Here is a 26,647-nt window from a genome sequence, read left to right on the forward strand (position 1 = left end):
TTCATGTAAGAAATGGTGTAGGTATTAAGATGGTCTATCCATAAAGTCATTCACCAACTGTTTCAATGGTTCTACTTGGATGGTGACACAGACATTAGGTGAGGGTAAGAATTTGGTTCATTAGCTGTGATAATTTGGAAAAGCATTCATCTCAGAGAAAGAGTAACTTATAAAGTCCTCTTCTTCAAACTTGATACAAGAGTTTATTTGTACAATTTTTAAACATAACATGCATGAACCCATGACTAGGCTGAGAATTATTATTATAATATATTAAAATATATTTTTGCATATTAGGAAAAATCTAACAATACTAATATATAATATTTGAATGTATATTTTCTAAAACAAATAAAAGATAAGAAATAAATACAATCTAAGTGTTGAGGGGAAATCATGTAGCTCAAGTGAACCATATAATGTCCTTTGTGGTTACTTAGTTTCTCATAACTTTGTAATTCTGCATTACTTATTTAAGAACAGCTTTATTAGTAAGGTGTCAAATGTATAAAACAACTAGTATGCATTCAATTGGACAGAAGTTACATTAAAAGTATTCATTATATGGATGTCCCTTGCGATAACATCATTACCAATTCACTAATGTAAGAATTTCTCAAAGTGGTAGTTTTCAAACAGATTGCAATATTAAATATTTTATTTACAAACCATGAGGCAAATTACACTTAAAAGCTACCAAATTATACTAAAAATGCTATAATGAATACTGAGTTCATAATACTGGGAAAACAATATGGAAAAATTAATGAGGAGAAGCACTGTGATATCAATAATATAACTATACTAGAAAATAAGAAAAAAAGAATACTAAAACTCATAACTAAATTATTGTAGAAGTATATCATAGAGAAAAAGGACTGATCGGATAAAACATATGAGCAAGAACATTGGAAAGCCTACATTGCCATCAGTTTCTAGCCTCATCTCTTTCTCTAACCTTTATATTTTATCAAAGGTACAATACCCTTTCACTTAAGGAGATGTCAAAGAACTGATTCGCTGTGACACTGGACACTTTTAAAGTATCCAGTTTTAAAAATAGAAATTAAACAGTTCTCAGAAATGAAAATATTATAAATATATATTTTAAATATATTATCCAAATAAAAATTACTTCAATTTCAGCCACTTTAAGAACAATAGATGCTAATCTCCAAATATCTAAAAATTATGGATAAAACAAATAGGATTTTATATGAATGTTCATTTTGTAAAAATATGCCACTTACACTATAATACAAATACTACACATACAACACACACACATCGTTAGGGGCTTGTCATTTTAAAAGTTATGATGCAAAAATTTTAAGAAAAAAAAATTAGACAAACCAAAAAGTTAAAAAATAAACTATAAAAAAATGCCAGAAGTATGACCTCCCAAATACAGATAATAAACACTAAGTTAAAAAGTAGTTTTAAAATGTTAGGAAACAATATTTCAAAGAGATGATTAAAACAGACAAAAAAGAGAATTCTTTGAAAACATGGGAAACTAGACTGCATTTATTCTCATAATGTGCTCATTCTGATTTTACTTCAAAATTGTGTTAGCCCCAAGAAATAAATTTGGAAATGTTGTTTCTGTGTGTGTGCTTCAAAACCACTTACTTCACATCTAATGGATTTTTACAGTGATTATCTTCAACTGAATGCATAGTAGGCCCTACCTGTGAAACCAGTTAGTTTGCCTATTTTGTTTTCCATGTTTAAGTATACAATGGTATAAAGGCTTAGTACTAGGGTCTGGGTTCTGTCCCTAGAATTCCAAAACAGACAAAAAAAGCAGAGCACAAAATATGGTGAGTAAAGCTGACATATACTTCACAATGAATGGAATACTTGTTGAATTAAAAGTTCTTGATATAGTCAGGGTTGTCTTAGAGACTCTCAAAACAATGTGACAATTGCTGTTGTCCTTGATTAACCCCCAGGTTTGATGTAAGTCTTTAGTGCTAAAGATTCCACACTTTAGACACAGAACTTGGAAGAATCTTGCTGGAACTAACCTGGAAGGCTAAATCTTGGGAATTATGTCTAACAATACCCAAAGATGTTATGTAAGATACTAAGGGCAGAAAATAATCAATAGATATACCTAGCTATAAAGTCTATGTACCACAGCAATGACCAGCCCAGTAAGGCATTCCTATTTGTGTAATAGTGCCTTGTTTATATTGAGGGTTCTTATCTGGTATTGTAGATTTTGCAAACTATCCATGGCTGGAGAGGTCCTGGTACAGAGGAATTTTAACCCAACAACATGGCTGTTCTGCCAAGGAATCACATCCAAAGATCTTCTAGGTCTATAAAGTCTAGCCAGAATGCAGACACATCCAGGATTATAGCATAATCTGACTGAATACACCTTTATTCCCTAGCATTGAAGGTAAGGTTAGAATATAGAAGGAAGCAGCTGTGTTTCAAAGTGGGGGACAAAGTGATAAATCCAAGGAAAATCTGACAGAATGAGTCAGAGAATGGATATGCCCAACTCACAGGAGAACAACATAGAAGAAAGAGGCTATGTAAGAAAAGATAGAGAAAAAAAGGTGTGTGGTATACATATAGCAATTATTGGGACAGTTTTACACAGACGAGTTGTAGAGAGAACAAGCTAGACACAGGTGAAAACAGAATGAGCCAGAGAATGAGAAGAGGCTAGAAGATTGGACCATACTACCAAAGTTAGTATGAACTCAATAAAGCAATTCAGTCAGAAGCTGAGAGAAGCCAGATTGAATCAGTCATCCTGGAAGATTAGATTGTATGGAGGCTAGAAGCTTCCAGACCTAGGCTCCTAATAGTTAGAACAGAAAATGAAATGTTCTGGGATCAGTGCAAGCTGTATACTGGCACAGTTTGGGTATGGCTTTCATCTCATCCCTTTATCTGAAGAAAGAAAAGCATTTACATTTACAATTATATCCTGGATTCTAGAGGTAAAAATACTACTACCACTTTCCAAATCCAGCATGATTTCTAACTGCATTCTAAATGTTTATCCTTATATCCACACACAGGTATAGCTTTCACACCTCATCAAGAAAGATTTTGTTTGGTTGTTTGGTTGGCTGGTTGGTTTAGTTTTTTGTTGTTGTTTGTTTGGGGCAGCAAACAGAGACTGTTAAAGAAATCTACAACTGGTCAAAAGTGCAAAGAATAACTGACAATAAGATGCCCAACTCCACCTGAAACATCTGCAATCCCACCCCATCTCTAAAGCTCACAGAATATCATCACGCAATAGGGTACAGAAAGATTGTAAGAGCCAAACACAAGATTGTATCATTTAGATATGACAAGAAAGCTACACCCTTGAAATCCCAACAAAAGGCTGCTTAAACAAGATCAGCACAATGACACCAGTTGACATGCTAATACGGATGGAGAAAATCTTATAAGATCCCACCCATAGGTGAATAGCTAACTATATGCAATGAATGACCGCTGAGAGAATCCAGGGATGAGTCCCCTGATAGACTATGCAATAGCAAATGGTTAACACTAAACATATGTACATATGAACAACACTAAATAGATTCAATGGATGCCATATTAAGTATCTACATGTGTGTGTATTATGTGTATATATATATGTATATATATATATAGTTACATATCATATAATATGCATATAGGTATATATAGTATAAAATATATTTGTTATATATGATAAATACATTATGATATATAACATACAACAATAATAATTAAGTCATGGATGTGGATGGGAGTTGGGGTACAGGAGAGAAGTCAAAGGAAGAGAGAAAGGAATGAAAGTAATTAAATACAATATTCATGTAGAAAATTTTTAAAATTAAAAGTTGAAGTTGAACAATTCTCTTCTTAAAAACTCGCTGTTATTAGTTATCTGCATTAGGTGTAGTTTCATTGCCTCCTCATTCTTGCTTTGTAATGGGTAAATCCTGTAGCTATGAGGAGATTCTGTGGTTATGCTATTTACTAGCCCAAGGGATATCAAGCTACAATGAAGTTCCCACATCAGATGATGATAAAGGACGGATATTATCCTGGTGGGACTGATCCAGTCCCATCAACATATTAAATCTTGGTCTAAGAATCAGTTATAGAAATATAAAATTCCAAGTAAATATGAGAAATTCTTCATTGCTAGCCAGGCCAGTGATTATACAATCTACCAAAAAGGCAAATGTCTGACATCTGCACTGGGCTCTATGGGATATTTGCAAAAGAGATTATCAGCAGTTTGCTATTTGCCTCAGTAAACTAACAGAATAACAATAACCAGTGTTCAAAAGTGAGAAGCTGCAAGCACAGGAATTCAAAATGTTGTCTGAATTCAATCAAAAGATTCAAAGTAATTTATACATCTAAAAACAAAAGTGATGCTTATAAAATAATTTTAATACAAAAGCCAAAATCTTTTATAATATTAGTCACCAGGAAATACAAACTATGTCTCATGGAATAAAGGCTCCCTCCCCATGAGATTTCTTTTAATATAGTTCATAAGTATATTTTATTTCAATCTTTTCTATGCTGTTACTTCTTTAGTAATATTGTGAGACAGTATCTGTCCAGCCTTGTCATTTAATAAAAGAATGTGCTTTACACAATGCAGTATTACTCAGCTCTTTTAAAAAATGACATCCTGAAATCAACAGGCAAATGGATGGAACTGGAAAAATTCATCCAGTGTAGGGTGCCCATTAAGACATAATATGGTATATATTCACTTATAAGTAGATATTAGTCATTAACTAAGTGATAACCAAGCTATAATCCACAGACCCAGAGAAGTTAGGTAAAGAGGAGGGTATAGGGGAGATCATGGATCTCCCTTAGAAGGGGTAATAGATTTTACAGGTGGTATGGGGTGAGTGGGAACTGGAAGAGGTAGGGAGGTCAGGTGTGGAGAAAAATGGATGGAACTGGGGGATATTTTGGTGATGGTGTGGAAACGTAGTACAGTGGAAACTTCCTGGAATATATGAAGGTAATTCTAACAAAGATTCCTAGTAATTGGGGATATGGAGTTTCAATGACTATCTCTTGTGGTCTGGTGAGGATTCCAATGGTGGGACTGGGGTTCATTCAGTTGAGCTGTTGGCCAAGAAGATCCCATTTAAATCCTCAAACAACTCAGGCTGTTGCTATGATAAATAGCTTCTCTCCAAAAACTAATAGCAGTGACCTCATTCCCAAGGATAACACCTACATATCTCATTGAACATGAAGAAGCTGAGCCGGTGCCTACATGGAGCCCATATCCCTCCATTCTAGAGTATTTGTTATGGGATGGTACGCTGCAGGATACCAAAAAAGAAACATGGACAACAAGCCAGCCACATAGCCTTTGACCTAAAATCTGTCCTGCCTCTGAAATATATATAATATAAGGGCAATGGTGTCACAGAATTTGTGGGAGTAGCCAATGTCAGATTTGACTTAAGGCCCACTCCTCAAGAAGAAGCCTAAATGTGACACTGCTTGGTTAACCAAGAACCAGAGACTATATAGATCAGAGACCTAAGGTAAAACCAAACATGACTGATCTAAACCTTTTAAAAAATATAAGTAAAATGATTCCTAATGATATGCTGCTATATTCTTAAATAAGTGCCTTATCCAGTCATCATCCAAGAGGCTGCCTTTGGCATCAGATGGAATCAGATACAGAGAACCCACAGACATGCATTTCTGTACAGAGTCTAAATGGAAGGTCTCCCTCAAATCCTTCCCCTCAGAGCTCAGGAAATCCTACAGAAGAAGAGGTGGAAAGAATCTTAAGACCTAGAGAGGATAGAGGATACCAGAGAACAAAGCCCTCCAAATCAACTAATCAAGGGTTATGAACTCACAGAGACTAACACAGCAACCACTCAATCAACTATTTAAGGCTCATATGAACTCAGAGACTAAAGCCTCAAGTACAGAGCCTACATGGGTCTACATCAGATTTCTGCAGATATATTAGAGCACTAGGTAGTATTTTTATGGGGCTGTGAAGACAAGTGAATCTCTGATTCTTGTGCCTGCTCTTGGAATTCTCTTTATCCTGTTGGGTTGTCATGGGCAGCATCACTGTGGAAGTATTTGCTTCATCTCATTATAGTTTATTTTGTCGCGTTTGGTTATTATCCTCTTGCAAGTCTTTTATTTTCTAACCAGAGTCATAAAGGCAGTGGATCTGGAGGGAGGGGAGAGGAAGTAGGGAAAAACTGGGAAAAGTAGAGGGAGAGGAAACTATAATCAGGAGGTACTATACAAAAACATAGTCTACTTCCAATAAAAAAAAAACAGAAAATTTAAAAATATGCTTCATTTTCTTTTTTCTTTTTTCTTTACTGATGGGAAGATTACCATTCCTTGTTTTTTAAAAGGAAATTGAGAACTATACTTTGCATCCCCTATATAAATAAGTACAAAATAAATATAAACAACAGCATGCCACATAGTCCTTGTAAACTTGTTCATACAAATGTTAGTCAAAACATATGCAGCAACAACAGCAAAACCAGAAATAAAAGATTCAGAATATTTGATTTATAAAGCCATGCACCTATAACAGTACTATGAGTTTCACTACATGGTCAGTAAACAATAATGGAATAATAGATGCTTTAACTAGTATCTGTTTTGCAGTTTTGAAAATTTCATTTAAAATTTTCCAATCTCACAAAATACATACTCATACATACTTATACAAGTAAAGAATAATATCTGTTCAATACAGAATCACAGGAAAGTATGAGCAGCGCACAGCAGACAAACAGCAAACTCACTGGGACTTGTATTCTTCTCTCTCTATTTGAAACCATGATCGTTATATAGATGAATGGGAACATAATCTAAGATAGAGCACTGCCTGAACTGATAAGCTGAGATACTCAAGGTTCTGACTACAGAGATAAGGAGTGACCCTTCACTTCCTGAGCTGAGGCCTGGTGTTTGCAGCGTTTTTTCCATCAAACAGTAGGAAATGTCTCTGGAGATAATGAAACTATGGCTCCTAGATATTATCAGTTTTGCAGATTTAAGTAATATCCTGACTTGCATGATTTCCAAATGAACAGTGAAACTGACTGGTGCCAGAGAAGAGGCAGAAATTTTAAGTGTAATCTCAGGTTTCAAAATTAAAAGAGAAAAAAAATGAATTTTAGTCATTATCACAACTTGTATAATCTTTCATATTCTGAAAAATAATCCTCACATAAGTAGTAGAGTGTACTTTCATTTGAGAAGCATTCAGCTACATTCATCAGTAATCAACATATCTATTCACATCATATTAATTACACAGTCATTCTTCATGTAATAGTATATATGTATTACATTCTTCATGTAATAGTATACATGTATACTATTTACATACTAAATGTATATATACATTTTGTCATTCCTATGTTCACAGATAATATGCATATGTAGACATAGCAATTCAGGCTTTAATGACATGTACCCATTGAGACAGCTCCATGGATTGTTTAAGAGTATAAAATGCAGTTAATTCTCAACCAGATTATAAGCAATGGTATCTAGGGTTTGTCCAAAGATAAAACAGTGTCATTTGTAATTAAAAATAAAAGCAAACAGTAAAGATAAAGAGAAATGTATTTATCTAAAGTAACTCTAAAGAGAAGCAAAGTTAATTTCTCAGTGAAAAAGATGGTTTGTTGCTGATCTAATCTAACTCTGAAGAAGTCTACAGCATCTCCTAGAATGCCTTGATGATATCCGTACAAAATGAGGAGGAAATTGGTTCTCAAGTGTCATGTATTGAGGAAGTAGACCAGAGAAACAAAAAGAGTAATATCACAGCACACAAACAGAGAATTCACATTTAGACAGAAATCTCACAGTTTACATCACATTCATGTTTAAAATTAAACAGCACTTTTTCACATTCTGAAAATTTCCCCCCAAATGTGGAAAGAACAGCAAGCCAGGACTTTAAGATAATATTTTTTCCAACCTGGAACAGCTGCAAAAAAAAAAAAAAATCTTGCTGGAGATAAGCTTGGCTATAAATATCAACATTCTCTTTAAATAAGGGAGTCCAGTTTTCATACCATCTGCCTCTTTCTAAACATGGAAAACCATGAAAATCATAAACCAGGACATTCCCTTCAAATAAGGCATATAAAAATGAATGTAGTAAAAAGCCTGTGGATTATTCCCAACCATGGTCTTTATACTTCCTTTCACAGCTCAGATCACAAAACAAACAAACAAACATACAAACAAACAAAAAAGATTTCATGAAAATAAATAATTCTTATTCCATGAAAAAATTACATAAATCAGCCAAGGGAAAAGATACCTTCCACGTTTTTCATGTACTGGTCACTATTATAATCTCTGGTTAGATCATTTATTTTTTAATGTATCAGATTTATTTTTATTTTGCTTCACTTTTGTTACTGCTACTCTTTCCAAAGTTATTGGAGTTTAGTTAAAAAACATGCATGTTATCTAGCATAGCACAAAAATGAAGCCCCCAACAGAATGGGACTTTCTTTTACCAGGACTCTGTCCTAGGCAGGAAACCTGCCTTTACTTCTCATAGCACAGTACCTTTTTTTTTTTAATTAAAGATAGACTTTTTCATATCATATATCTTATACTTTTCCCTCCCTCTATGTCTCCCAGTTCCTCCTCATGCCCCATCTCATCTGGATTTACCTTCTTTCTGACTCTCATTAGAGAACAAACAGGCTTCTAAGGGATAATAATAAAATATAATAAGAGAAAGCAAAAACAAACACATCAAAATAGGATAAAAAACAAACAGAAAGAAATGAGCCCAAGGAAAGGCATGAGAAACATATAGAGGTAGAGGCCCATTTGCCTCAAGAATAGCATAAAACACAAAACCAGAAGCCATGACATATACACAAAGGACCTGGAGGGTACGAGAGAGAGAGAGAGAGAGAGAGAGAGAGAGAGAGAGAGAGAGAGAGAGAGAAAGAGAGAGAGAGAGAGAGAGAGAGAGAGAGAGAGAGAAACTTTCAAACACATAATTATGAAATTTAAAAGAACACACCCTTATATGGCATTATGAGACGAGGATCCTCCAAAGATGCTGTTGAGACCACTTTCTGTGGTCTACTTTGTCCTGGGCATGTGCCCTACCCTTTAGAATAGAACTAGATAAAACAGGGACCTGGGATAAAACCAAATACTACTGTTCTACTAAAGTAACACAGCAAGAAATGACTCCTAATGACATTCTGCTACTCCCATAGATGAGGGTCTTGTTCAGCCATCATCAGAGAAGCTTCCTTCTACAGCAAATGGGAACTAATATGGAGATCCATAGTCAGACAATATTTAGAGAATGAAAGAGACCTTAGAAGACTCAGTCCTAAAGGGGATGTCTCCATCAAATCCCCCTTCTCAAGGCTCAGGAAGCCACATACAAGAGGGTCATGGAGGGCAGATGATGCATATAGTACTCACAGAAACTGATCTAACATATGCAGGACATGCACAGCTCTGCACCCATATGGGGACCTTGAGCTGAAAGGAGAAACAGAGAAGCCTTCTTTAAACCAGAAGTTATTTCCAATTGATAGCCGCTTGAAAATGAAAAACTTGCAAGGGAGACTCACTTGAGAAAGCACAGCAGTTCTTAAGTCCTTCTTTTTCTCTTTTGCCTTTAAACATTTTTTCATTTTTTTGTCAATGGCATTGGGATTCAATATTTCAATTTTTCATTATATAACAACACTACTATTTCTATAATTAAGTCCATAAATGACAGTTATTACTAATTCACAGAAGTACTACAAAAGATTAATATTTGATGGTCAAACAAACACAAAGTTCAGAGCAATACACTACACTAGATCACTGGACAGGAATAGTACTATAGTAATACTGAAACTACTTGGAGGAAAGTAGAAGAATCACGAGACTAAAAACCAGCATGCTCCATTTTAAAGCACATATTTGAATGCTTGTGAGTTTCATTTCAAGAAGATTGACTAGCTTCTTAGAGTAAATACAAAAGAAAAATGGCCAGACTCCTGGGGGTGGGTTGCAAAGGGTCTATTTTGAAATATGCACCTATTCTTCACAAGTTCTGCTAACACAGAATACTAGTTAACCAGCACTTATCTGATAATGGAGAAGAGTCAGGCAATTCCACTGTATATTTCAGATAAGAAGAAGGAAATAACTAACTTCAGGTCAGCACAGCCATTTGCTCTATCCAGAAATCTTGTAGAAGCAATTAACAATTTCAGCAAATGACAGGATGCAACATCACCTTACAACCACCAATAATCTTTCACTGTGTCCCCAACAAACACATGGAGAAAGAGGCCATGGACACTCCCATTTACAATGGCCTCAAAGACAACAAAATATCTCAGAATAAACATAACCCTAGAGGACAAATTCATATACTGTGAACATTTCAAATCTCTGAACAAATATATTGAGAAAGACACTAAAAATGGGAAAACATGCATGTTTGTGGGTTGGCAGAATTAATACTGTGAAAATGACTAGCTACCAAAGATAATTTATAGATTCAATGCAATCCCAATCAAAACACCACAATATTCTTCATAGAAATAGAAAAAAAAAAACTAAAATTCATGTGGAACTTTCAAGATTCCAGATGGTTAAAACAATATTGAACAAAAAGAATAATCCTAGAGGAAATGTCATTGCAGACCTTAAGATATGTTATAGAGCTATAGTAATAAAAACAGTATGATACTGGCACAAAAACGAGCATGTAAACTAAAAAGACAAAATAGAGGAGCCAAACATGAGTACTCATTACTAAAATCATCTCATATTTGACAAAGGGATAAAAGACATAGACTAAAGAAAAGACAGCATCTTCAACAACTTTTATTGGGATAACTGGTGTTTATATACACAAGAATAAAATCAGACTCATATCCATCAATCTCTCTATACACAAATTAATGCGGTGTGAATAAAATACTTCAATTTAGAACATGAAATGATAAAACTGATAGAAGAAAACATATGCAGCACCTTACAACATATAGGTATAGAAACTGACTTTTGGAACAGGACTTCATTTGCTTAAGAATTAAAGCCAGCAATTGACAAGTAGGACCTCATAAAACTGAAAAGCTTCCATACAATAAGAAAATAATCCATCAAGTGAAAAATGAAACACTCTGAATGGGAAAGAATATTTGATAGCTATACATATGACAAGATATTAATAATTTCTAATATAAAAAATGTACAAAGAACAACAAAAATCAAGGAACCAAATAACTTATTTAAATATGGGCTAGGAACCTAAACAGAGAGTTATCAATAGAATAAATAAAAATAGGTAATAAAAGTGTGTTCATCATCCTTAGCAATTAGGGAAACCCAAATTAAAATAATTTTGATATTCTACCTTGCCCTAGTCAGAATAACTAAGGTCAACAAAATAAGCGAAAACAAATACTGCCCAGTGAGGTTATGAGGAAAGGGGACCTTAATTTATTGCATAAATGCAAATTGGTGCAGCTACACTGGAAATATGTGTAGAGAATACTCAAAGATCAACAACGTAAACCAACTACATGACCCAATTTTATCACTCCTTGACATATGCTCAAAGAGCTCAACATATTCCCCGCTGATACTTGCTTAGCCATGCTCACAGTTTAAACACAAGAGTTAGGAAAAAGAAACAACCTAAAAGTCCTTTCACAGATGAATAAACAATGAAAATGTAGTACATATATACAGTGGAATGTTGTTAGGCTATAAAAAATGAAAATTTCAGATAAATTGATGGGCCTAGAAAAAATTCTGTTGAAATGAGTACAACACAGATCCAGATAAACACAGCGAATTCTCTCAACTGCAGTTTCTAGCTATAAATGTTCAGATGTGAGTATATGGCATAGGATAACCACAAAACCCAGGGAAATATACAGGGCTCATAGAGGGTGGCTTGAAGAGGAAATAGCAGGATGTAGATTATATGAAGCAGGAAACAGAAAAATGGGGAATGGGGATCCAAATGGAGATGGGAGAAAGTCATTAAGGAAGGACAGTAGATGAGGAACAAGTAATACCAAGATTGTTGGATCAAACCTTAAGGGACCTTATGACTTTGAATTTATTTAAACTCTTGTACAATACACTCAAGTTTATGCATATGCATATCTAACATGTTTATGCACACACACGCAAACACACACATCCACATACATATAAGGAAAGTATGCCACTAATGCCAACAATACTTCCTATAAGAAAAAGTGATTTAAAAAAACCTCCAGCACCAGGCAAGAGAACTGTCCTTAGTCAGAAGAGTTCAAGTGCCTCTGAAACCTGTTTCTATGAAACCTGTGTCTGCTGTCCCAGGTTGACTCTCAGAGGCTGAAGGAAAGCTTCTATTTCTGAGGAAACCATACATGTAGGAAACAGAACCCTGAGGTCTCAAGTTGAATTTAATCTTCCTTCTTATGATCTAGCTTCCAACATACCAGAAAATACCATGCAATCTGTCGAGGGAGAGAAGCAGTGCAAAGTCCCAATCAGCTGTGCCAATGTGAACCACATCAATGACCAGCATGAGAAGATAGCCACAAAGATGTGGTAAGTGGGACTCATATACTGGTGAAGACCAACCACTATATAGTTGCATTTAAGGCCCACTCAAGGGGCGGGGAATCCTAGCTGGTATTAGAGACATAGCAAATTTTCCAAAACAAGTGAGGTCATCGATTGTAAATGGTAATATATTACTGCCACTTGGTTAGCCAACATAACTAACTACAATTTAAGTCATGTCCTTGTACCCACAGATAAGTCTATCATCCCTCACTAAAGAAACATCTTTTCACAACAAATTGAGATTAATACAGACAACTCCAAGTAAAGAACTATATGCAGAGATCTATAGATCATGGGGAACTCCAGTCCAATGCATAGATCTATATCATAACTCTTCAACTCAGGGGAGTTCACCACTGAGAAGTGGTGGCTTAAAGATTGAAGAACCAGAACACCAGGAAGTCTGCTGTAAAACAATCTCTCATAGAAATGACTATGTAAACAAGATCTGAACAATGGTAATATCAATAGGCACGCTACCATAGGAGGGGAAAAATCTCATGGGGTCACATTCCTGGACAAGGAACTCGAGGTGACTGATGACTGCTCAGAGGGAGAGCAGCTTCTCCCAGGGATGAGCCACATTTCTGGTAATTTAATAGGAACCTTCTTCATCTGTGTTTTGAGGGCAGAACCTAGTCACTCTGGAAGATTGTTGGACATTTTCTTACCAAATTAACCAAGCACTTACCATTGAACCAGCAATGTGGTATTTACCAAAAGGAGCTGAAGATCTTCACTCACACAAAAACCTGCACATAATTGCTAACGCTTACTTAGAAGGAGCCGAAATATATCCATTAATATGTGAGTTTTAAAATATGACACTTCCACACAAAAGAGTATAATATGACAAAAGAAATACACAACCAAACCCCAAACAACTGAATCAAAACTTCAACTTCTTGGTGAATGAAACAAGTTAAAAGCTATTATCCTTTCTATTATTTTTAACTAGCACACCAAGTAAATAGATTTCAACACAGCCATTTCATGCATACTTTGTTCTTATTGCCCTTCCTCTACCATCCACCTCCCCTTACTTTGTTCCTCCCACATATGAGAGAAAACTATGTTGTGTTTATTTCTCTAGGTCTCACTAGTTTTATTTAACAAAATAACTGACTGTCTACAAATTTCATGACTTATTTTTTCTTTATAAATGAGTAAAGTTACAATGTACATATCTACCATACATTCCATATCCACCCATCTGTTTATAGGCATCTATATTGGTTCTATTAGCTACTATAAAAATGTGGGAAGGAAGCATGAATGTACAAGGATCTCTAAGGTAGGGCAGTGTTCTTTGAGTATGTTCACAGGAAAGGTACAGCTGGGTAAGATGATATTTCTACTTTTGCCATTTTGAGAAAGCTCCATATTGACTGGCATGGTGTCTACACCAATTTATAACCACACCAACAGTATATAAGGGTTCCTCTGATGCCTTCTCACTAGCAAGTCGTGTGGTTTTGCTGATGGTAGGTAGCCATTGTGAAAAGAGTTAAATAAATGGATTCTCAATGCAATTTTACTTTTCATTTTCCTGATAGTTAAGCATTTAATTCTTGTCAAATATATATATATTTCCATTTCCACTGCTGATGCCCTAACCTGAGATCTTATCTACTCACTAAATTCATATCCTAATTTACTTTCCTAACTTCAGTTCTTTTCCATCAACTCCATGTCCATAAAACATCAAAAAGAAGCTCCTTTCAGGAGCTTAGTCAAGCACCTCTCCTGGGGTTTATAATTCAATGTTGCCCTTTGTCCTTAAGTACAGTTCTTTCCCTAGTTTACTGTAGTCTGCCTTTTCTCACCAATCTTTTTACCTATCTAACTCCTGCCAACTTACTACTACTACACATGCACACACACAGACGCACACTATGCTCCAACTATTTTGAGTTGCATAAAATACTGTATTTATCAAATCACAGAACAGGTTACATATTGTGTTCCTGTTCTCTCTTTCTTGGAATAAATTTTTGTTTTGTTTTGGTTTGGTTTGGTTTTTGGTTTTTCGAGACAGGGTTTCTCTGTGTAGCCCTGGCTGTCCTGGAACTCACTCTGTAGACCAGGCTGGCCTCAAACTCAGAAATCCGCCTGCCTCTGCCTCCCAAGTGCTGGGATTAAAGGCATGTGCCACCACCGCCCGGTTGGAATAAGTTTTTAGAGACTTAATCAAATATTCTTCCTTCAAAGCAAGAGAAAGGGGGATATATTGAGATGGCTTAACAGAAACTGACATGGCCATCACAGCTGATGACCTGGCTTCCACCCCCAGGACATACATAGTAAAAGAGAACTAACTTCTGTGGTTTGTTCTCTGACTTATAAGTATACTCTGGCACATGTGCCCCCCCCCCCAACATACACACACACACACACACACACACACACACACACACACACACACATACACTGGCAGACAGCTTTGGCAGCTATGAACATGACTCAACTCTTCTCCATCCTTTGTCCTGGTGGTAGGAAATGTAAACACAAAGCCCAAGAAGCTGCTCTTCTCTCTCAGTTAAAGTGATCAAGCAAGTGGGTTCAGGTGAAGCCTTTGGTATTGAAGACTGTACTGGCTGGTTTTGTGTGTCAACTTGACACAGGCTGGAGTTATCACAGAGAAGGGAGCTTCAGTTGGGGAAGTGGCCTCCATGAGGTCCAGCTGTGGGGTATTTTCTCAAACAGTGATCAAGGGGGTAGGGCCCCTTGTGGGTGGTGCCATCCCTGGGCTGGAAGTCTTGGGTTCTATAAGAGAGCAGGCTGAGCAAGCCAGGAGAAGCAAGCCAGTAAATCAAATAAACCCTTTCCTCCCCAACTTGCTTCTTGGTCATGATGTTTGTGCAGGAATAGAAACCCTGACTAAGACAAGGACTCTAAAGCTTTCCTATTAACAAATTGTGGCTATAGCGCCTATCTAAGAAATAAACCTTTGTGGTTTTAAGTCATTAAGATATGGGCTCTCTAGCTACCCTAGCTAGTAGAGACTGAGCAAAAACAGAGCCATCATATGCTTCATTATTAACTCTTCTCGAAGTGACCAAATGTTTATATATGTTTATATATATATATGTACACATATATATGTTTATATATGTTTATATATATATGTACATATATATATGTTTATATAGGTTTATATTCAAAAGAAACAACTTAAGGTAGAGTTTCTCTTGGTTCACTATTAAAGATCCAGTCCACTGCAGCCCTGAAGTATGGTGGGAGACACATGTCACAGTCTGACAGCAGGAGCCTGAAGCTGCTTGCTTACACCTCCATGGTATCAGGAACAAAAGACGGGACAGGAAGCATGGCTGACCTACATATCCTAGAGCACACTGAGTTGCTTCTTCCACTAAACCTCAATGACCAGAGGTTCTCCAGCTTCCCTGCAAGGCACTGAGTGTTCAAATATATGAGCCTGAGTGGTACATTTCAGAATAAAACCACAACTGTACATTGTAACCTTGCTAGTGATGACCAAGATAAGTATACAATATATGACTTATTAAATATGGATGGATACTACAATATATAGAGAGCAATACTTTGTGTTCATGGCAGACCTTCTAACTGAAAAGTGACCTTACAGTACACATAGATGGTGACATTTTAATATAGTGCAAAAGGAATAAGACAGATTAGAACAGCAAACGCAAGCTTGCTGATATGAGGAAGGCCTGGAATGCTCAAATAAATGCATTCTAAGCCTGGAACAAACAAATGGGTACAAGAGCAGAGATAGATTTAGAAACAAAACAAGGTGCAGGTTTTGCAGAGAAATGCTGGCTGATTTCAGTGCCTCAGCTTTCAGCATGAATGACTAGAGAGCCTTTGGGGGATTGTGAATAGGGACTGAGAATGGAAAGATGTCGCCAGCCAAGTAAGAGACTTTATGCTTTATTTCCTTCCTAGTACTCTTTTGAAGCCATGTGTCAATAAATTAAAAAACAGTAAATGTAACACTGAATAGCTATGTTTATATTCACTAATTAACATACTGCAACATTGGCTATAACCAATAAGTAATTACCAAATATTATAATGTACTAAACCATAATAATGTACTAACTATCAAGAGATTACATGTTAAATGTGGTAATAAGCCAGTACACAATACTACAGTGTTATTTAACAAATAAGCCAGATAAAATCCACAGCTTATGAATCTTGTTTGACTTACTTTGATAGGTCTAAATTTTATAAAATAAAAAGCATGTAAAACATTTTTTAATTATAACAGTGCCCCCTGTAACAAAAAGCCATGTTCAGAGCCCAAGCTCATTGCCAGAAGCAAACAATTCAAACCAAGAAAAACAAAGTACAAAGAAACAAACCACAAATCAAAACACCTTTTTCCAGGCATTCAATCAAGAAAACACACCTTCCGCTGTGTCCTTGAGGCTGCCAAGTCGGAACTCTGGAAAGCAGCCAAAAAAAGAGATGTTTCCCGAAGCAAAGTCTCAGAAGCTCTGCAGCATTCCTGGCAAATTCAACTCCAGTTGCCAAAAATTATACTCTCAGCTGATTTTTCTTACTGTAATTTAAAATGAGAATATATGGACAAATTAAAATGGGTGATTTTCAGTTACCCAATTGACTAAGAACAAGATACATTGAAGGGGCTAGAGACAGATCAGTTGGTAAAGAGTTCATTGGGCAAATGTAAGGACCAGAGTTCAGGCTTCCAGAGTGTATGAAAAGGAGCCGGGTACCACGAAAAATTTCAGTGCCTGGGAAGCAGAGATGGGATACTTCTGAAGCAAGCTGGCTAGCTCAACTAATGAGGTCTGTAAATTTTGTGCTCTAGTACCTGATCGTATCTCAATATATAATGTGAATATAACTGAGGGAGACTCCTGATGCCAGTCCTGGGCCTCCGATTATACCCACCATACATTACATACAACCACAAATGTGAACACACACACACACACACAAGCAAAAAAGAATTCACAAATTTAAATGAAACAAAGCAAAGCATTTTAAGCTTTCTATGGTTTCTTTTTGTTTCATTCTATGATTCTTGGTTTTATAACTATTCATTAACTAGCATATTGCAAAACTGACTAAAACCAATAAGTAATTACCAAATATTATAATGTAACAAACTATAGTAATGTACTAAGTATCAACAGACAGCATGATAAATGTGGTAACAAGTCAGTATACAGTAGTACAATATTATTTACAAATAATTTAATATTTGTTTGTTTACTTATTCATTTATCAAAAATTATATTCAGCCCAAAATAGATTGAACTGCCAAGGTATATTTGGAAGATAATGCATCTTTATAAGGCACAATTCCATAACAATGGCTGGGAGAAGGTCCCTTATAGGAAAGCATTATAAAAATGTATGTGACTTAACATATGTGCAAAGGTCATCTGAAAAGTAGTGGGAGATGTTCTAGTTTATTCTAGAGCAATGGTTCCCAACCTTCTTAAAGCAACCCTTTAATACAGTCCCTCAGGTTGTGGTGACTCCCCCACCATAAAATATTTTGCTGCTACTTCATAGCTATAATTTTGCTAATTCTATGGATTGCAATATGAATATCTAATATACAGAATATCTCATACACAAGTACCAAAAGGGGTCATGACCCACAGGTTAAGAACCACTGTTATAGAGCCATACATGAATATAAGAGTAAAATTTCAAATTACTTTTAGCTATTTAAATTTGTATTTCATTAACTTACAAAGCAATAGTACCTAATAATAAACTTTAAAGTGCATATTATTTCCTAAACAGTTTATTAACAGCAATAATGTAAAATAACTGTATATGTAATTTATACACATGTATTCACTGAACATTGGAGTAAGATGTATTACATACATATTATGCACCAAATTCTGAACTTTGAAACTGTATGTGTATACGCTAACACACGGGTGGGGAAGGCATAGGGAGGACAAACACACGCTTACATACTCATGCACACATATGTGAGTAGGTTGTCTTCGGAAGCCGGAAGAGGGCTGCAGATGCCCTGGGACTGGTGAAGCAGTAAGCAGCCATGGCTCCTGAGAGCTCATCTTCAGTACTCTGCAAAAGCAGCAACACTCCTAACTGCTGAACCATCTATCCAGCCTCGAGGCCATTTACAAGTGCAGATAAAAGTTAAAGTCAAGAGTCATAAGATGAAAAATGGCTTTTAAATAAATAGTGCAGTTACAGAGTAAAGCTTAATTCTTATCTCATACCACAGCCTAAAGGTAACAAAAACAAAATAATCCCTGTCCTAAATGCAAAGGCTGGTATTATAATACTTTTCAAAAATGTGTGACTCAAATGACTCAAATGTCATGACTCAAATGTACATAACAGTTTCTCAGAGACTGAAGCCAGGGTATTACATGCTCCAAAGAATAAAAACAGTTCAAAGATGATCCACACTGTGGGAGAAAACATTTACCAATCAGTTAAGGGAGAAAGGTTCTGCACTGAGATTATATGAAAGAATCTTACTATCCAACAATGTAAAAAATCATTAATCCAATTTTCCATTCATTAAGGAATTTGAAATGACATCTTTCCAAAGGCTTTTCAAATTTCCAACAAGCACATACATTATTTGTTGTGAAAATTCAGACCTATGGCGCAACACTTTCACCTCTGCATGGCTGACCAACCAAAAGGAAAACACTGAGAGTGGAGGATGATGCCAGTGGAGAGATTCGGACCCTCATGCATTGGTTAGCAAAGTGAAAGAGTGAATTCACACTTTACAGAGTCAGCGACTGCTCCCCAAAACCTACACACAGAACTGTATAAGTTCAACACTTCTGCTACTAAGTGCACACTCACGAGAAGTGAAAGGCTTTCCATACAAAATGTTCATGTGCACATGTGTATCTTCAGAATGGAATTATTCTAACAGCATCAAGGGGGAACCAACTCACAAGTAACAGACTGAAAATTCAAGGCCATATACCTGGTTATTGATCAGAAAAACTAATCAATTGTTGATGCACATTACTACATGTATGGTTCTAGAAATAAAGCTAAGTGAAAAAGAGCAGGCATAATTACTCACTGAATGTATCAGTGCTATTGTTCTCTTTACAGAAAAAATTTAGAATGGGAAAAAAAATCAATAGTGAGAGTAATACAATTATGCTGCCCAGGTGGAAGAGATAAATTGTGGTTTTTAATGAAGAAAAAAGTTCTTGCTGAAATACAAAAATATTTCAAAATTAGATAGTTTTGAAGGTTGCACAGGTCAGTAAATATTCCAAATCTACTCAATTGTGCCATTTTTAACATGTCAAATCTTATGTATGTGAACTATGTATCTCAATATGGAGTTTAAAATAAAAGTATCATAATAATCTGAGGTCCTTATCTAAAATCTCAGGGCTACATGTTCCTTGGAAGGATTTAGATTATATAAAGGTAACATGTCCATCTGTCATTGTTGTGTATTTGAGATTCCTGAAGTAAAGGGAAGACACAGAGTGGAGAAAGGTTACCCCTACCGAGGGCACAAGCACTCCACTAACAGGTCAGCCCTGGCTGATACCTCAATCACTGCTTACACAAAGTTCTAGAAATAGTCATTTAACAGAACTACTGAATTTTCAAAATGTAAATAATGAGTCCTGGCCCCTTACAAATGATGATGAAATTAGTGATAATATCGAGCAGTTGGCATTTATTAAATGGCAGTTAGCTTGGCAAGCGCTGTGATTATATAACCAGCTTTGTGGTGGGAACTTGTCTTCATATCCCTCTGGAATAAATACAATTAGCTGTAACTGAAGGAATGGCTCCCTTGGGATCCAGTAAGTGACCTACTTTAGCATGCTACCTTGAGAGGGAACAGGACAGAAATCTGCATGAAAATCTATGTGTAGAGTTCACTCTTTACAGCGAACTACATGTTCTGAGCTGTGGACTGACATTTTATCTGTTCAAAGGAGGAAAGGACTCTTTATAAGATGAGGTAAGAATACCAAAGCATATATAAATAACATATTATTGTCCAGAAAATGATTTCATTAGCAACTGAACCAATATTAAAATAAAAACACAGTCAAGTTCTCTGTGGGCACTGAAATATTAATTTTATCAAAAATGATAAGCATTAGTTTAGAGATTGCATTATGTACATCTAAACTATATAATATAAATAGATCCAAGTGGCCCCAACTAAATCACCATCTTAAGCTTTCATGAACTTTCTGTAGGACATATTTAAAGGTATCACAGAAGGCAAACATATGTGATTATGAATCATGTTTTGTCTAAATTGATAGGCCTAGGAAAACCAGAAAATATTGCATTTTGTAATATGTATAAGTTATAAGGAACTTAATCTTCTAAATTTTGAGTCATTTGACTTACTTAGTACATACATTTACATGTCACATAATTTTATATACTCCATGTGTTCCTAGGGTGCCTAAGAAACCATTTATATAGAATACTTTACAGAAGAGTATTAAAAACTAAAGATGTTTGCTCCTCTCTCTCCACTAACATTTTATCACTGTCTGTCGTTTTTGGATGGCATTCTAAATGCAGAGGCCATGAATTATGAACGCATTAGCTTCAAAAGTTTCCCTGAGCTGGTCTTCTTTGACTTAAGGCATGCCTCTGGCTTCTTTGCTAATTTCCTTGATTTGATGGGGTATTTTCTTCCACTTGGTTTCACTGTCAAACTCTTTATTGTCCAAAATATTTTAGTACATAAAAAGCTGTACAGGACATCTCTGCATAATCCAGTTTGAAGGAAACAGATTTGAGGAATGGAAGGAACTAGAGAATGATCAACCTAGAAGCAGAGAAAAGACAGATTCAGAAGTGAATAACCTGCTCTGCCCCTGCCCAGAGACTAAAAGAGATCGCTGTAAGGGATGCATTACAATGCTTAGGTATGGTGGTGAAAAACTAGCAGACAGCCACAAATCTCCAGTCCTCCCTACACAGTGAACCTGAAGATGAGAAGTGCTTTAAAACCCAATGAATGATATGTCTGTTACCAGAGTCAAATCTAAAGCTTCCTGTCTAGTGTATATCCCACTTAAATCAGGATATAAGCTATAGTCTCTAAATAGGATCTTGTCAGGGGTAGCCATATAAATTATTATTAAAAATCCAACAGAGGCATTTTTTTGTAAAACCAAGTGTCATCTAAATTGAGTCATCTATCTTTTGTCATAGTTAAAATTTTAGGCTTCCTCTACAGCCATACCACCCTGAATGCGCCCGATCTCATCTGATCTCGGAAGCTAGCAGGGTTAGGCCTGGTTTGTACTTGGATGGGAAACCACCTGGGAATACCGGGTGCTGTAGGCTTAAAAAAAAAATTAGGCTTCAGTTTCTAACTGGGCTGCTACTTTTGCAACTATGTAACTGTGAAAATTATTTAAAAAAAAATAAAATGCAGGTTTCTTTATTCTTATTGCAATTTCCATGACATAAAAGACATGGCGTTGACAAGAACCTTCATTTTATGATATTCTCTTACCTGTGACTCAACACAATGGTTTGTCATATTACTGCATAAAGAATGTTTACCTTTTTATTAGTATTCAATTTTATGAGTAAAATTGTCTTCACTACATGTACAAATTACTCTACTGTTTCAAAAACACCTAGTATTTCTACCATATAAAAATATTAAGCATATTTAAGAGGTTTGTACAAGAATTAGTTCTAGAACTAAATGATTCTTATTTGTTTAACAGATTTCTTGAGGAAATCACATATGAATCAAATATGAATAAATATGTATCACTATTTTCTATTAGCATAATTTTGTGTATGCTGAAGGAGTACATACATACTATACTCTAAGAAGTATTCAGACATTCATAGAACCACAAACTATTGATATTAAAACATGGATATATGCATAAAGTTTGGGGGAACTATGGCCTCCCTTCATGCTTTGACATGGAGGAACACTCACAGAGGTATGCTTTCCAGTGGGGGCACTTAGCATTTTAGTAAGAAAAGACTATTCCTCCTCCAGCTGACAGATCTCCCTGTTACCCAAATCCATAGTCTCAAAAATAGCTGCTTTAAAGTCACTGGAATGATGTAAAAATGCTATTACATACTTCAAAAGACTAAAAAATGTCACTCATTATAAGAAGCCAGAGCACTAGGTTAACAGTCTTGGTCTACAGTCCCATTCACTTGCAGCTTCTAAATAAGAGAATATGATAGTTATATCAATTATCAACTTGATTGGACCTACAATCATCTAGGAGACAATCCTTTGTGCATGTCTGTAAGAGATTATCATCACTAAGTGGAAAAACCCAGTCTAAAAGTAGACAATGCTATTCCCTAGCCTGGGCCGTGGGTTGCAAAAGAAAGAAACTCAGCTGAGCCCAAGCATTTACTGTTTACTTCTTGACTGTTGATGCAATATTTGCAGGAGACCCATGCTCCTGTCTCCATGCCTTCCCTACCATCTTGGACTAGTAGTACACTAATCCAGAATAAACCTTCCATCCTTAAGTGCTATAAATCGGGTATTCTGTCAGCCCCGAGGAAATTAACTAATATGAAGGTGTATCTAATCAGTGACTGGAATCCGCCAGTCTACATCACTCCAGTGATGAAGCTAACACAGATGATACAAAATGGTAAGTCTAAGTAAGTCTATCTGTTCTGAAATGTGAGTATTTTTCCCCATGGTGATTAAGGTCTAGTTTCTGGGAAAAGGACTAGAAGGTTAGAAAGGAAGGAAGAACCAACAGGCATTTTGGTATCTGATCAAAAGCACAAACCCCTAGTCAGATTGTTAATAGAAAAACTGATGTCTGGACACTGTTTTCAAACTCAAGACAAGAAACAAAAATCGATTATTGAAACTTAAAATGTTTATGTCCTTGAGATGCTAAGTCTAATCTATCTTTACTCAGTTTCTCTAATAGAAATGGAGAGGCCAGTAAAGAAGGGCAGAATAGTTCTAATACCAGGCCCATTTGTAAATCCAATGCTTACTACAGAAGAAATAGATACTTCCTATTCTAATGCTTTGTCCATCCAGTGGTGTCATGTCTACAACTGGTACCAACTTCTGTGGGTTATTTGAGCAAAGTAAATAACAAACTCTACTTAAAATCTTCCATTTAAAAATGAAATTGGGAAAAGAGCTCCATGTAGAGAGAATCTCTTGTGTAGTGTCCACAAGAATTGCCTGTCAATAAAAATCTAATGGCCAATTAGCTGAGGGAGGACTAGAAGGTGGGACTTCCAGCTGGGATTTGCACTAAGAGGGAGTCAGGCAGGGGTTTTGCCACCTGACCTTCTCTGAGAAAATCAGACAAAATTGAGCACAGTTAACCAGCCATGTGACAGACATAGAACAGTAGCAACAGGATAACTGAGTTAAGAGCTAGGTGGCTAGTTTAAATAACTCTTAAAAGCGTAAGGCCTAGGCATTTATTATTAAGTAATAAGCCTCCCAGTCATTACTTGAGAACTGGAGCATTGGTGGAAAAGCCAAATGGTTACAGCTATGAGAAACTGAAAACAATCAGGATATATTTTAGCCTATGTATATTAAAACATAAAAGATCTTTCACATGACCTAACATTGTTCTATAGCATTACATTTTTTTCACCTGAATATGCTTTTATAGACATGATCAATGGCTTACATTGAAACAAAGTAACAAGTTATTCAACATTGGATGTTTCTGTTGATTACTAACAAAAATGAGATGGATTGTAATGATCTTATCTGGATCATTAAATGGTGTAAAAGGCTATTTGAAAGAAAAAGTTAAAAAATAAAATAAAAAACAAAACAAAAACTCTGTTCCAAGTGTTCCTTAGTGAGACACGGGGAGAAAGTAATTATCATGTCCTAAATTAAAGGAAAAAGGTGGTCTCAATATAGCTTCCACTTACTATCAAATGTTGCCCAATATACAGGATTACTCAAAGCTTTCTTTGGCATCTCAAAATAGTGACATCGAAAACTTTGGAAATTATTAGATTTAACACTAACATTTCCTAAGTTCTCCAAGAACCCCTACAAAACCGCATCCCCTTCTCTGTGGATTCTTGGGAAGTAGGGAACTAATACTACTAAGGACAGATAAACTGTGCAAGGCCCTTCATGTGTTATCTAAGCAGTAACAACACTGGATCAATAGAGGACAAATGGATGGGCTTAATCCTCACCTCTCTACTAACCAAAGAAATAAGAGAAAAATCAAGAACATTTAAAAATATTCTAAGATAAAGAAAAGGACATTATAACGAATAACATTTTGAATTACTACAGAGCACTATTCTAATTATACTTTTAAATCAGTCTTGCTAGGATAGATACTAGATCGAGAACTTCACAGATGAGTTGGTTGAGGGTTCTTAACTAAGGAAAACTACGGGGCTTCTTTACTGAGCACCATTGTTAACAGCAGACCCAGAGAAGCTCCCTTCCATCAGGACTTACACTGGAAACCCGGTGTGGAAAAAAAGACAACTCCCTTCTCCTTTGAGTTTTCTTATAGAATGTTTGTTCTTCTGAATCAAGTGGAGCCAAAAGATACGAGGGAAGAAGATATTTGCAGTAGTTATCTGTGCTATCTTGTAGTTGATCATTAAATATGGACTCCGTAGTAAGTGCTTAGAAGTTTAACATGCTTCACAGTAGACTGCAAGGAAGGTCATATATGAAAGTCCTTCATTACAGATGAGTTGCAACTTCCAGAGGAAGTTCACTACATCAAGTGGAAGACAACCTATCACAGAGCCTCTTTCCCTAGCCATCCACATACACAGCAACATCCTTTAGGTTCAGGGATTCACTAAACATCAGAAAAAGTAACCCCACTCCACAGCTACCACTAACCAATAAAGCAACTCTACTCTACAAATATTTTGGCTTACAAAGACTGTTCCCATAAAAGAGAAACAGGCAAGAGTAAAAATCAGAGTTAAAACACAGGAGGAGGCAGCGGCCTGGGCAGGATTAGTAGAAACTAGAGTCACCTGTAACTACAAGGAGGCCCCTCAAATTAGTGGACAGCACAGCAAACAAATCCCTAGCCCAGAGTAAACCTGGGGAAGTGGGTGGGACTGGGAGTTTCAGGACCTGGAGCACTGGGACACGCTGGCAGGGCGCACCCCGCGTTGCTCAGCAACCCAGGCAGCCACGCCCACCCCAGTCTGGCCATTCTCTCTAGGCCGGAGAAGCCAGAATGGTCGGAAAGGAGGTCGCCCTGCTGCGCTCGGAGCCCAGATCCCCAGGAGGAGCCTCCGGATGCTCAGGCCCAGCGCCTGGGGCTGTTCCCTAGGCCAGATCTACAGTCTCCACGGGGCTGGGAGACGCTGGGAAAGCGCGATTCCAGCCCTGGGCCCGCATCCAGAGAACTGTGACCCCGAACCCCCAAACCCTCGCCGGAAACACACCTCAGCATTGCCCAGCGAGGGCGGCCCAACTGCGGGTCCGGCCGGGTGGGCAGCTGTCCACGCTGCTGTCACTCAGAGGCAGGGGCGGGACGAGGAGCCGCACACCCCTACTCCAGGAGGGCCAGACGAGAAGGGGCGGGGCCAACCCTCAGTCTGCACTCTGATTGGCTAGGCCTTCCTGCGCGCCTTCAGGACTGCGCGCGCCCTTAGGTCCATCTTTTCTATACCTTAGAGCTTCAGGACTTCTGAAGATGCAGACATTAACAGAAAGGAGCCTGACTTTTTTTTTTTTTTCTTTTTCACAAACATAAAACGGAAACAAAATGTTATTTTAATGAGTAACCAGTTTCTACCTTTTATACGCAAACACCTAAATCTAGTCATACACTTAGGAAAACACTGCAACAGTGAAACACTTTCAGAGAAGAGATTCAAGGGGCAGGACTTGGAGTGGGATAAAAAGAAAATGAATAGGATACTCTTATATTAATTTTTAACTTTTAACAAGAGAATCAATTTAGGTAAAGTAACTGCTGAAACATGACCAACAACTGTGATTGGGTCTGTTTCAGGAACTTAGTTTTCGCTTCTATAAAACAGGAACAAACAATAT

General features: G+C 36.6%; 1 protein-coding gene and 1 pseudogene across 6 annotated transcripts in view; one reads left to right on the top strand and one right to left on the bottom strand.

Annotated features, from left to right (window-relative positions):
• The window catches only part of Triqk (triple QxxK/R motif containing), a 74,539-nt gene extending 48,371 nt beyond the window's left edge, over positions 1-26,168 (bottom strand). For 4 of the 6 annotated variants that reach the window (XM_031366584.1, XM_031366582.1, XM_031366585.1 and 1 more), the window contains exons 1-2: positions 26,035-26,168; positions 17,024-17,176 (exon numbers count right to left, since the gene is read on the bottom strand). The gene's annotated coding sequence lies outside the window, so the exon portion shown is untranslated. Of the gene's footprint in view, positions 1-17,023; positions 17,177-25,614; positions 25,756-26,034 lie in introns of those variants that run through there. The other 2 variants (XM_031366587.1, XM_031366586.1) reach the window with 2 other exon arrangements.
• On the top strand, positions 21,834-21,951 carry LOC116089551 (annotated as a pseudogene).
• Positions 26,169-26,647: the final 479 nt, after the last annotated feature.

This window comes from Mastomys coucha, unplaced genomic scaffold (assembly GCF_008632895.1).
Source record: "Mastomys coucha isolate ucsf_1 unplaced genomic scaffold, UCSF_Mcou_1 pScaffold14, whole genome shotgun sequence".
Taxonomy (NCBI): domain Eukaryota; kingdom Metazoa; phylum Chordata; class Mammalia; order Rodentia; family Muridae; genus Mastomys; species Mastomys coucha.